The sequence below is a fragment of the Schistocerca americana genome, chromosome 2, assembly GCF_021461395.2.
Source record: "Schistocerca americana isolate TAMUIC-IGC-003095 chromosome 2, iqSchAmer2.1, whole genome shotgun sequence".
NCBI lineage: Eukaryota > Metazoa > Arthropoda > Insecta > Orthoptera > Acrididae > Schistocerca > Schistocerca americana.
In genome coordinates, this window is record NC_060120.1 from 313,095,214 (window position 1) to 313,105,498 (window position 10,285).

Genomic DNA, 10,285 nt, shown 5'->3' on the forward strand with positions numbered 1-10,285 from the left:
GTTGAAATATCCTGCAGGAAAGACGCGAATAACCGGCAGAAACCCGATTAATCAACATGACAACGCCTCGCCGGGAAAGCCTGAAGAATTACAGCGTTGATGTTATTTCTCGCAGGTTGGATTTCGACGTAGGCCATCATTACTAATTGTCTGTTACTATTATTAATTTTATACCTCTCTGTGTTCCAGTATTTCAACAAAGTTTTTACGTAGAATTTATATTTAGAATATGTATGTTTCTTTGATATTTCTTGTGGATAGTTTCCCACAATTAGATAAATGTCTAATCGCAGATCGAGATTTTCAGTTTGTAGCGGAGTATGCGCTGATATGAAACTTCCTGGCAGATTAAAACTGCGTGCCTACCATGGTAGAAGACTTGCCCGCGGAAGGCAAAGGTCCGAGTTCGAGTCTCAATCTGCCAAGAAGTTTCAAATGTCTAATTCTTCGAGAATGTTCACAGCGGAGCCTTCGGGTATGCTACGGAGTGCTTCCAAATCATTTTCAAGTTTATCAGCTGTTGATTTTTTAGATGAAGAAAGAAGCTCGATCGGTTATTGTCGCTATTTCTGGTGTGCTCTCTGAATCTAACGTTAAAATTTCGGCCTGTTTGGCCAATCGAGTTTCTTTCTCCATTTAAAAAAACCAAAACCCTCCAGTTGGTAAACTGAAAATGCATTGCAAATACTGCATAGAATACCCGAAGGTCCCACTACGAACAATCTTGAAGAATATGAAATTTATATACCGGTACACATGAGAAGCTACTCGTTAGAAATACTGAGCGAACATACATACACAAACATAAATTCTACTTAAAAACTTTATTGAAATACTCGAACAAAAAGGGATGAAAACGAAAACAAATAACACCCAACGACCAAAGATAGCCTACGTCGAAATCTAACCAGTGGAATTAACGTCATCAAATTATATTTAAAAATATTTTGTGAACATGTAACATCGTAGTAAGAAACTGTCCAACTACTGTCAAAACGTATTCAACGTATAAAAAATATTAAAATTGTGCTATTTTACCAAAAACCGAACACTGGCACTTGATAGTTCACTATCGATGTGGTACGGACGTCAAGTTCACCTAGACCTAAGTACCAATATGAAATCAATCAAACATGCAAGGCATATTATATATGCAAGTGAACCCACCAACATGGTATTCATAGGATACCTGAAAACAGATCTGTTGTCATATAAAGAATGATAATTACATTGCTGCTATTGTCGCTCTTCTTTGTAAAAATATCATTATATGACGTATACTATGCTGCACGCCCAAATGAACAATGAATCTGAAAGAATGTTAAAGTGTAACGCCCTGTCACCGACGACATAATTCGCATATAGGACGCGAGCAGCAGTAACTTGAGCGTTGCATCGTTTCAGGATGAACAGGTTGACACAAGGCCATAGCGAAGTAATAACATGACTGTAATAGTGTAGAGGCAGTCTCATTTAGGTACTCACTGTCTCGTTTGAATTAATTAAGCTGTTGACGATGCCGTCGCGTGCACTGTTCATTTATTCATGATGCGATGAACTCCACACGATAGTGCACTGCCAAACGAGAAGCCCACATTCAAGTACACAATATGACCAAAAGTAATCAGACACTTATTAGAGGGCATTAATATGGGGTGTGTCCACTCTTCGCCTTTATGACGCCTTGAACTGTGCTAAGAACACTTTCAACGCCGTGTCGGAATGTCTGTCGAGGAATAATATAACCCATTCCTCCTCAGGAGCCAAATCTGACTCATCACTTAGTTGGTACATTAGGTCCACTTCACGAAGGTTACTATCCACAAACCATTGCGCCAAAGATTAAGACAGGGTGCACTGTCACGATGACAGAACAATCACCTTCTCCGAACTATTCCTATTACGTACGCAGCACACAATTCTGTAGAACATGTTTATATCCTTCTGCGTTTACAGTTTTCTTACGTGTATTAATAGAACAACCCGCTAACTACGAAAAACGCCATTATACCATAACACCAGTGCCTTCCAACTTCACTGTTGGCACTACACATGATGGCAGGTAACATTCTCCAAGTATTCGCCGAATACAAACACTTAGATAAGATTACCACAGGGTACCGCTTGGTTCAGCACTCGAAATCACTAGTTTCCAGTCATCCACTGCCCAGTGATGGCGCTCTTTAAATCAAATGAAAAAGGTAGTTGTTTGGCCGCTACCAATGGAAGACCTACACTGAAGCGCTAAACAAAACTGGTATAGGCATGCGAATTCAAATACAGAGGGTTATAAACAAGCAGAATACGGCGCTGCGGTCGGCAATTCCTATACTGTATAAGCCAACAAGTGTTTGGTGCAGTTGTTAGATCGGTTACTGCTGCTACAATGGCACGATACCAAGATTTAAGTGAGTTTGAACGTGGTGTTGTAGTCGGCGCACGAGCGATGGGACACAGCATCTCAGAGGTAGCGATGAAGTGGGGAAGACTTTCGCAGTGGCATAAACCTTTGTTAACAGTGTATAGAGATTGATGATGTCATATGCGACAGTAAGATCAACAAAAGCTGCACCAGTGATCTTCCCACGTTCATATCCATCTTCTATGTCTTGTGTCAGGTTCAAGATCTGTCCACAACACGACCTCCCGCGGCGGAAACCGAATTGCTCTCTGATCAGTGTTTGGTCAACTTGGCCCGAGATTCGATTGAGGATCATTCTCTCTAAAACTTTATATAGATGGCATTGGAGTGATAACGGTCGGAAAATGGAAGGGGCCGCCCCGAAGATCGCAGCGTGAGGAAGATAACGACACACAATATCATCACCAGAGATTGGGCGTACCCTGGGCAACATTGGGAGCAGTTCCAATGGCAGATCCTTCCACCACCAGTACATTACACCAGATTTTCCTGTGCCACCATGTCACGAGAAACATCAAATCTCTGACATCGCTAAGGCCAGAAAAAGGCTTGCAGGAACGGGACCAACGACAGCAGTAGAGAATCGTTCAACTTGACAGAAGCGCAACTCTCCCGCAAATTGCTGCAGATTTCAATGCTTGGCTATCAAGAAGTGTCAGCGTGCGAACCCTTTAACGAAACATCATTGATATGGGCTTTCGGAGCCGAAGGTCCACTCGCGTACTCTTGATGACTGCACGATACAAAGCCTTAAGCCTCTCCTGGGCCCGTCAACATCGACATTGGACTGTTGATGACTGGAAATGTGTTGTCTGGCCGGACGAGTCTCGCTTCAAACTGTATTGAACGGATGGACGTGTACGGGTATGGAGACAACGTCATGAATCCATGGACCCTTTATGTTAGCAGGGGACTGCCCAAGCTGATGGACGCTCTGTAATGGTGTGGGGCGTGCGGAGTAGGATTGATATGTGAGCCCTGATACCTCTAGATACAACTTTGGCAGATGACACGAATGCAAGCATCCTGTATGATCACCTGCATCCATTCATGTCCATTGTGCATTCCGACGGACTTGGGGAATTCCAACAGGACAATGCGACACCCCACACGTCCAGAATTGCTACAGAGTTGCTCCGGGAACATTTTTCTGAGTTTAAACACTTCCGCTGGCCACCGCACTCCCCACACATGAACATCATTGAGCATGTCTGGGATGCCTTGCAACGTGCTGTTCAGAAGCTGTCTCTACCCCCTCGTCCTCTTACGGGTTTATGGACAGCCCTGCAGGGTTCACGGTGTCAATTCCCTCCAGCACTAGTTCAAACATTAGTCGAGTCCATGCCTCGTCGAGTTGCGGTACTTCTGTGTGCTCGCAGGGGCACTACACGATATTAGGCAGGTATACCAGTTTCTTCAGTGTATTTGCGCTCTAAAATATGACCTGAACTGATACGTGGAAGACATTCAGCATGTGCCCGCAGCTTTTACACCACAGGAAGGTGGAAAACATTTTGGAATACGTCCAAGGAAGCTTGCAAATATCACTGGAAAGTTTCTAAGATCTGGATTTCGTTCAAAAATGTAATTGTTTGGAATCAAGTTTCTGAGGAATCTACACTCCTGGAAATGGAAAAAAGAACACATTGACACCGGTCTATCAGACCCACCATACTTGCTCCGGACACTGCGAGAGGGCTGTACAAGCAATGATCACACGCACGGCACAGCGGACACACCAGGAACCGCGGTGTTGGCCGTCGAATGGCGCTAGCTGCGCAGCATTTGTGCACCGCCGCCGTCAGTGTCAGCCAGTTTGCCGTGGCATACGGAGCTCCATCGCAGCCTTTAACACTGGTAGCATGCCGCGACAGCGTGGACGTGAACCGTATGTGCAGTTGACGGACTTTGAGCGAGGGCGTGTAGTGGGCATGCGGGAGGCCGGGTGGACGTACCGCCGAATTGCTCAACACGTGGGGCGTGAGGTCTCCACAGTACATCGATGTTGTCGCCAGTGGTCGGCGGAAGGTGCACGTGCCCGTCGACCTGGGACCGGACCGCAGCGACGCACGGATGCACGCCAAGACCGTAGGATCCTACGCAGTGCCGTAGGGGACCGCACCGCCACTTCCCAGCAAATTAGGGACACTGTTGCTCCTGGGGTATCGGCGAGGACCATTCGCAACCGTCTCCATGAAGCTGGGCTACGGTCCCGCACACCGTTAGGCCGTCTTCCGCTCACGCCCCAACATCGTGCAGCCCGCCTCCAGTGGTGTCGCGACAGGCGTGAATGGAGGGACGAATGGAGACGTGTCGTCTTCAGCGATGAGAGTCGCTTCTGCCTTGGTGCCAATGATGGTCGTATGCGTGTTTGGCGCCGTGCAGGTGAGCGCCACAATCAGGACTGCATACGACCGAGGCACACAGGGCCAACACCCGGCATCGTGGTGTGGGGAGCGATCTCCTACACTGGCCGTACACCACTGGTGATCGTCGAGGGGACACTGAATAGTGCACGGTACATCCAAACCGTCATCGAACCCATCGTTCTACCATTCCTAGACCGGCAAGGGAACTTGCTGTTCCAACAGGACAATGCACGTCCGCATGTATCCCGTGCCACCCAACGTGCTCTAGAAGGTGTAAGTCAACTACCCTGGCCAGCAAGATCTCCGGATCTGTCCCCCATTGAGCATGTTTGGGACTGGATGAAGCGTCGTCTTACGCGGTCTGCACGTCCAGCACGAACGCTGGTCCAACTGAGGCGCCAGGTGGAAATGGCATGGCAAGCCGTTCCACAGGACTACATCCAGCATCTCTACGATCGTCTCCATGGGAGAATAGCAGCCTGCATTGCTGCGAAAGGTGGATATACACTGTACTAGTGCCGACATTGTGCATGCTCTGTTGCCTGTGTCTATGTGCCTGTGGTTCTGTCAGTGTGATCATGTGATGTATCTGACCCCAGGAATGTGTCAATAAAGTTTCCCCTTCCTGGGACAATGAATTCACGGTGTTCTTATTTCAATTTCCAGGACTGTATATTAATAACAGCATCTGTAACAAAATACTACAAAACGTAATTGTCACACATTTTACTAATTATTCCGCCCAGAAGAAACGTCAAAGGAATCAAAAAATGCAAGATATATTGCTAACTGAACGTAACACTTTGAAGGTCAAGACTGCCGTGGTTAATTAATTATATGGTGATGTGTTTTCAAATTTAGTCCAATGAAAGATCTGCGCCCAGCTAATAAAAGATGCAACGAGACCGCGGCAAGGTCGCACGCACTAACAGACATCAAACAGCGGCGCTGCGGTAATGATTCAAAGCGTCACCAGTAAATCAATTAAGCCCCAAGGAAGTGTAACAGGACGTATAACGTTTTCAATGTAAATAAACAAAATCAGCATCACTGTAAGATATTTCGTTAAGGAAGATGATGTGGGTAGGAAATTATCGTCGTTGGACGATCGTAATGAACTGCGGAAAGACTATCACATTATTTCCATTTGGTATAATGAATGAATAAATTGTGGATAAATATGAGATAATATTTTAGAGAGAAGCAACCAGATGGCATTGGTTAGAAGATAAGTGGTGAACGTCGTGAGGACGTGACATCGTGTATTTAGCGGCAATATTAAGAAGCAAAATGAAATGTGACTATGACGCAAAATCAATGTTAAGGAAGGCGAATGAAAACCTTAACTTGTTAGAAGGCTAGCGGAAAATGCAAAGCGTCTGTAGAGGAAATTGGGGGGAAGACACTGTGCGACCAGTGATTTTGTGGTTTTATTAGTAGCTGTTGTTTCTCAACAACTGTAGTATATTTTTCAGAATAAAATTCAGTCACCAGTGCACAATTCTTTTTATTTAGCTTTACCCGATTCAATAGATTAATCTGTCACCTTCAGAAGGGATATTATAAATCATTAGATCTTGGTCCTACGTTTATGTGTAGTATAAGAAGTGTACTACAAAAAGTTACTAATATTGGCTTAGCAGATGTCAATATCTTCTTCACAGAAGCTTAATTCCTTTCCATTTTCAAAAATGTACATACAGCATGTGATTATTACAAACACAGACTGACAGACTGATAATTTACAGTAAACGCTTCATTTCTATGTACACAGTCAACTTTTTATTCCAACAGGACATCTCAAAATTGAGAACACACTCATCCTCTTCCATCCTTGCTTAAAGTAGAAATTTTGGATGTAGGTGAAAAGGGGTACAAAATTAACCTTTTAGAGGAGCCAGAAACGTATAAAAATTAATCTTTAAATTAAAAAGATTTCTTGAACGCTAAGCTTGCACTGAAAAATAGACGCCGTTTTGATCGTGTGACATCTCTAATAAAATGTGAAAAATTAGCCGATTCCTTTCAAATATAGAGCTACCTATCACGTCATTCAAATGTGTTGTACATAACTTCTTTATATACCTTAGTTATATTTTTTATTCGATTTTAAATATTTTCCTTGCTGCCAGCACATCAACTTGACTATGTACATAAATGTGGTTCGTTTACTGTAAGTTATCAATCTGTCAGTCTGTATTTATAAGCCGGCCGGTGTGGCCGAGCGGTTCTACGCGCTTCAGTCTGGAACCGCGTGGCCGCTAGGGTCGCAGGTTCGAATCCTGCCTCGGGCATGGATGTGTGTGATGTCCTTAGGTTAGTTAGGTTTAAGTAGTTCTAAGTTCTAAGGGACTGATGACCATAGATGTTAAGTCCCATAGTGCTCAGAGCCATTTGAACCATTTTGTATTTATAATAACCACATAAATACGTACATTTTTGCACATATCATGGCATTATCCTTTTTTGAAGAAGATACTGACATCTGCTAAACCAGCACTAGGGAAGTTTTTGAAATACTCTTCTTACACTACACAGGGTGCAAACAGTATAAGCCGCCAAAAAATCCTGTTAGCAGAACAGAAGTAATTTATTTAAAACGCGTAGTAACATGTTTACTAATTTCCTACGGTTCAAAAATGGCTCTGAGCACTATGGGACTTAACATCTGAGGTCATCAGTCCCCTAGAACTAAGAACTACTCAAATCTGACCAACCTAAGGACATCACACACATCCATGCCCGAGGCAGGATTCGAACCTCCGACCGTAGCAGTCGCGCTGTTCCGGACTGAAGCGCCTAGAACCGCTCGGCCACCGCGGCCGGCCCTCCTACGGTTGTCTAAAAAAAAAAAAAAAAAACTTCATCTTAGGACAATGTTCTTGGACAAGTAAGACATTAGACAGTGCATCCGGATTAGACGTGACATGTTTAAACATTATGCATAGTAGCTTGGGAGCATTCATTGAACAGGATCAAAACCTTTTTACATTTAATCCTGTATGCGAAACGTATGGTCTGTTTTGATGCGCTTTCATTTTATTATTAAATATATCAAGACAGAATATAACTTACAAGTACGTATTTAATTTGCATAGATTGAGAGGTACTGTCTCTTTAATGCCCCTAGCAGAAGGTAGACCCCAAAACGAGAAGAACTTACATTGGAAGCTGAGGAACAAATTCTGAATCTCAACCACGAAGATCCTACTCGGAGAACTAGAAAAACGCCCGCCAAATGGGTGTATCGCACACAGCCGTTCGTCGCCCTTTGAAAGAGGAGCGTCTGCGACCTTACCACATTCAACGCGTACAAGCGTTGGAAGGGTAAGATTCCACTCCGTGACGAGAATTCTCAGAGTGTTTTTTGTTACAAAGTGCGCAAAATGATTCTGTAAACTAAGTACTCGTCAGAGATGAAGCGTATTTCACTTGTGACAGAATAACAAATTTCCTTAACACACACACGTGGAGTGTAAATAATACGCGCCAAGTAGTAGCAACACATTTTCAGTCCCGTTTTTCCGTAAATATATGGGCGAGTATAATCAATAATTACATTACTGGGCCTTGCACGATTGACTAGTAACGATTACCGAATCTTTCTAGAGGAAACATTGCTACCAGCTTCATAAGAAGATATTCCGTCAGCTGACTTCATGACATGTGGTACCTCCACGATGTTGCTCCACCCCACATTGGTCAGAATATACGAAGATTATTGAATGGAAGATTTCCAGGACGAAGGATAGGAGGTTTTGGTCCACGTTGATGGACAGCGCGTAGTACTGATTTAAATCCATTTGATTTTTACTTTCCGGGCCATATGAAGGAGCTTATTTATGCTGTAAGTAGGCTGTTTATGTTTTCTCTATGTAAGTAGGCTGTTTATGTTTTCTTATTGGCAACGTTACATAGCGCTCAATATGAAAATCACCTCAGGGGGGTACACGCTTACTTTGTGTACCATGTGTGTGGCAACCACAAGGAACCCTAGCTAATATGGTATTTGCTTATACAACTTTACACATCGGTACCATATTTCTCTAACACACAAATAACACAGCTATCTGATCATGTTACTGAGAGATAAACTTTTTTTATTACATCAGTGACAGATGTTTACGCAATTACACAGTTGGATAACTTCACACTTATGAAATTGTATTTTGTCTGTACTTTGTGAAATGCTCATATTTTTTCGGAACCATTGTGATACTATGAGAGCTTTGAATGATATATTTGGTAAGGGAGCATGATTTTAAAGTACGTTTGAGGCAGATGACACTTTTGACATGAGCAGAGAATTTTTTTAATTATTGGAGGAAGCTACGACGATTTTGAGATTTGACTGAGGTGTTATGATGTTATTTTTACGACGACGATGTGTATTATGCTGCTGAGGTATGTTTATGATTAATAGGCTGAGGCTATATGAGTATTTGATTATGCTTCATATTTATAATGACGAAATATTGACGAGTGTCGATGGATACGTATATGTGTAATAAGGTAAGGAGTACTGGCAGGGTCGCCATATGAAACGTCCCCTTTTGATCATTTATACATGACTGTGCTTAACCTGACACACAATATTTTTTAGCGCAACGCAATCTGACTTTCAAAATTCCCTACAAAAGAATGGCCCTGACTAATATTAAACTATACCTTTCACAAATCACTTACCTCACAAAAATCTTCGCTGCTCAAGCTACTGCAATACAGCGAGTGCCACTACTGCCAGCTAAATAAAAGATTCAAACTACGGAAGGCACTAACTACTGATAGGGATAGTTAGCAAATGAAAGATATTAATAGAGAACAAACAATGTATTTACCTTGATATCATCATATATAAATATAGCAGTTCATGACAAATTTCAAAACTCCGCCATCTCTCTCCCCACATCCACCACTGCTGGCGGCTCACCTCCAACTGCGCAACGCTACGCGCTGTTCACATCCAGCTGCCGCTGCCCAACACTACAATGGCAGACAACAATGCAAACTAGCCACAGACTGCACACAGCACAGCCAGTGATTTTCATATTGAGCGCTATGTAACGTTGCCAATAAGAAAACATAAACAGCCTACTTACATAGAGAAAACATAAACAGCCTACTTACAATGCTCAGCTAGTAAATAATGGGTACGAACTTACACAGAGGATTTTCAATGCTGGCAATACCATAAAGGCAAATGTGCATGTGTGTGAATGAGTGCGACGAATTGGGTTCGCCGTAATGAAGCATGTGTCGAATTGAATGATGGCTATTTCGAACACTTATTGTAATATTGGTGTGAGAGGAAACATAGTAATTTAGATTTAATGTGGATTTCATTTTCGTTACGGTATTGTTGCACAAAAGGAAAGTAATCTGAATTTAATTTTCGCTGTCGTACTGTAAAAAAGGAAACAGTTGATTATAATTAATACGAAATGAATTACATGGTAATTGTTTGATTTTGTACTAAGGGAAAGACATTTTATTT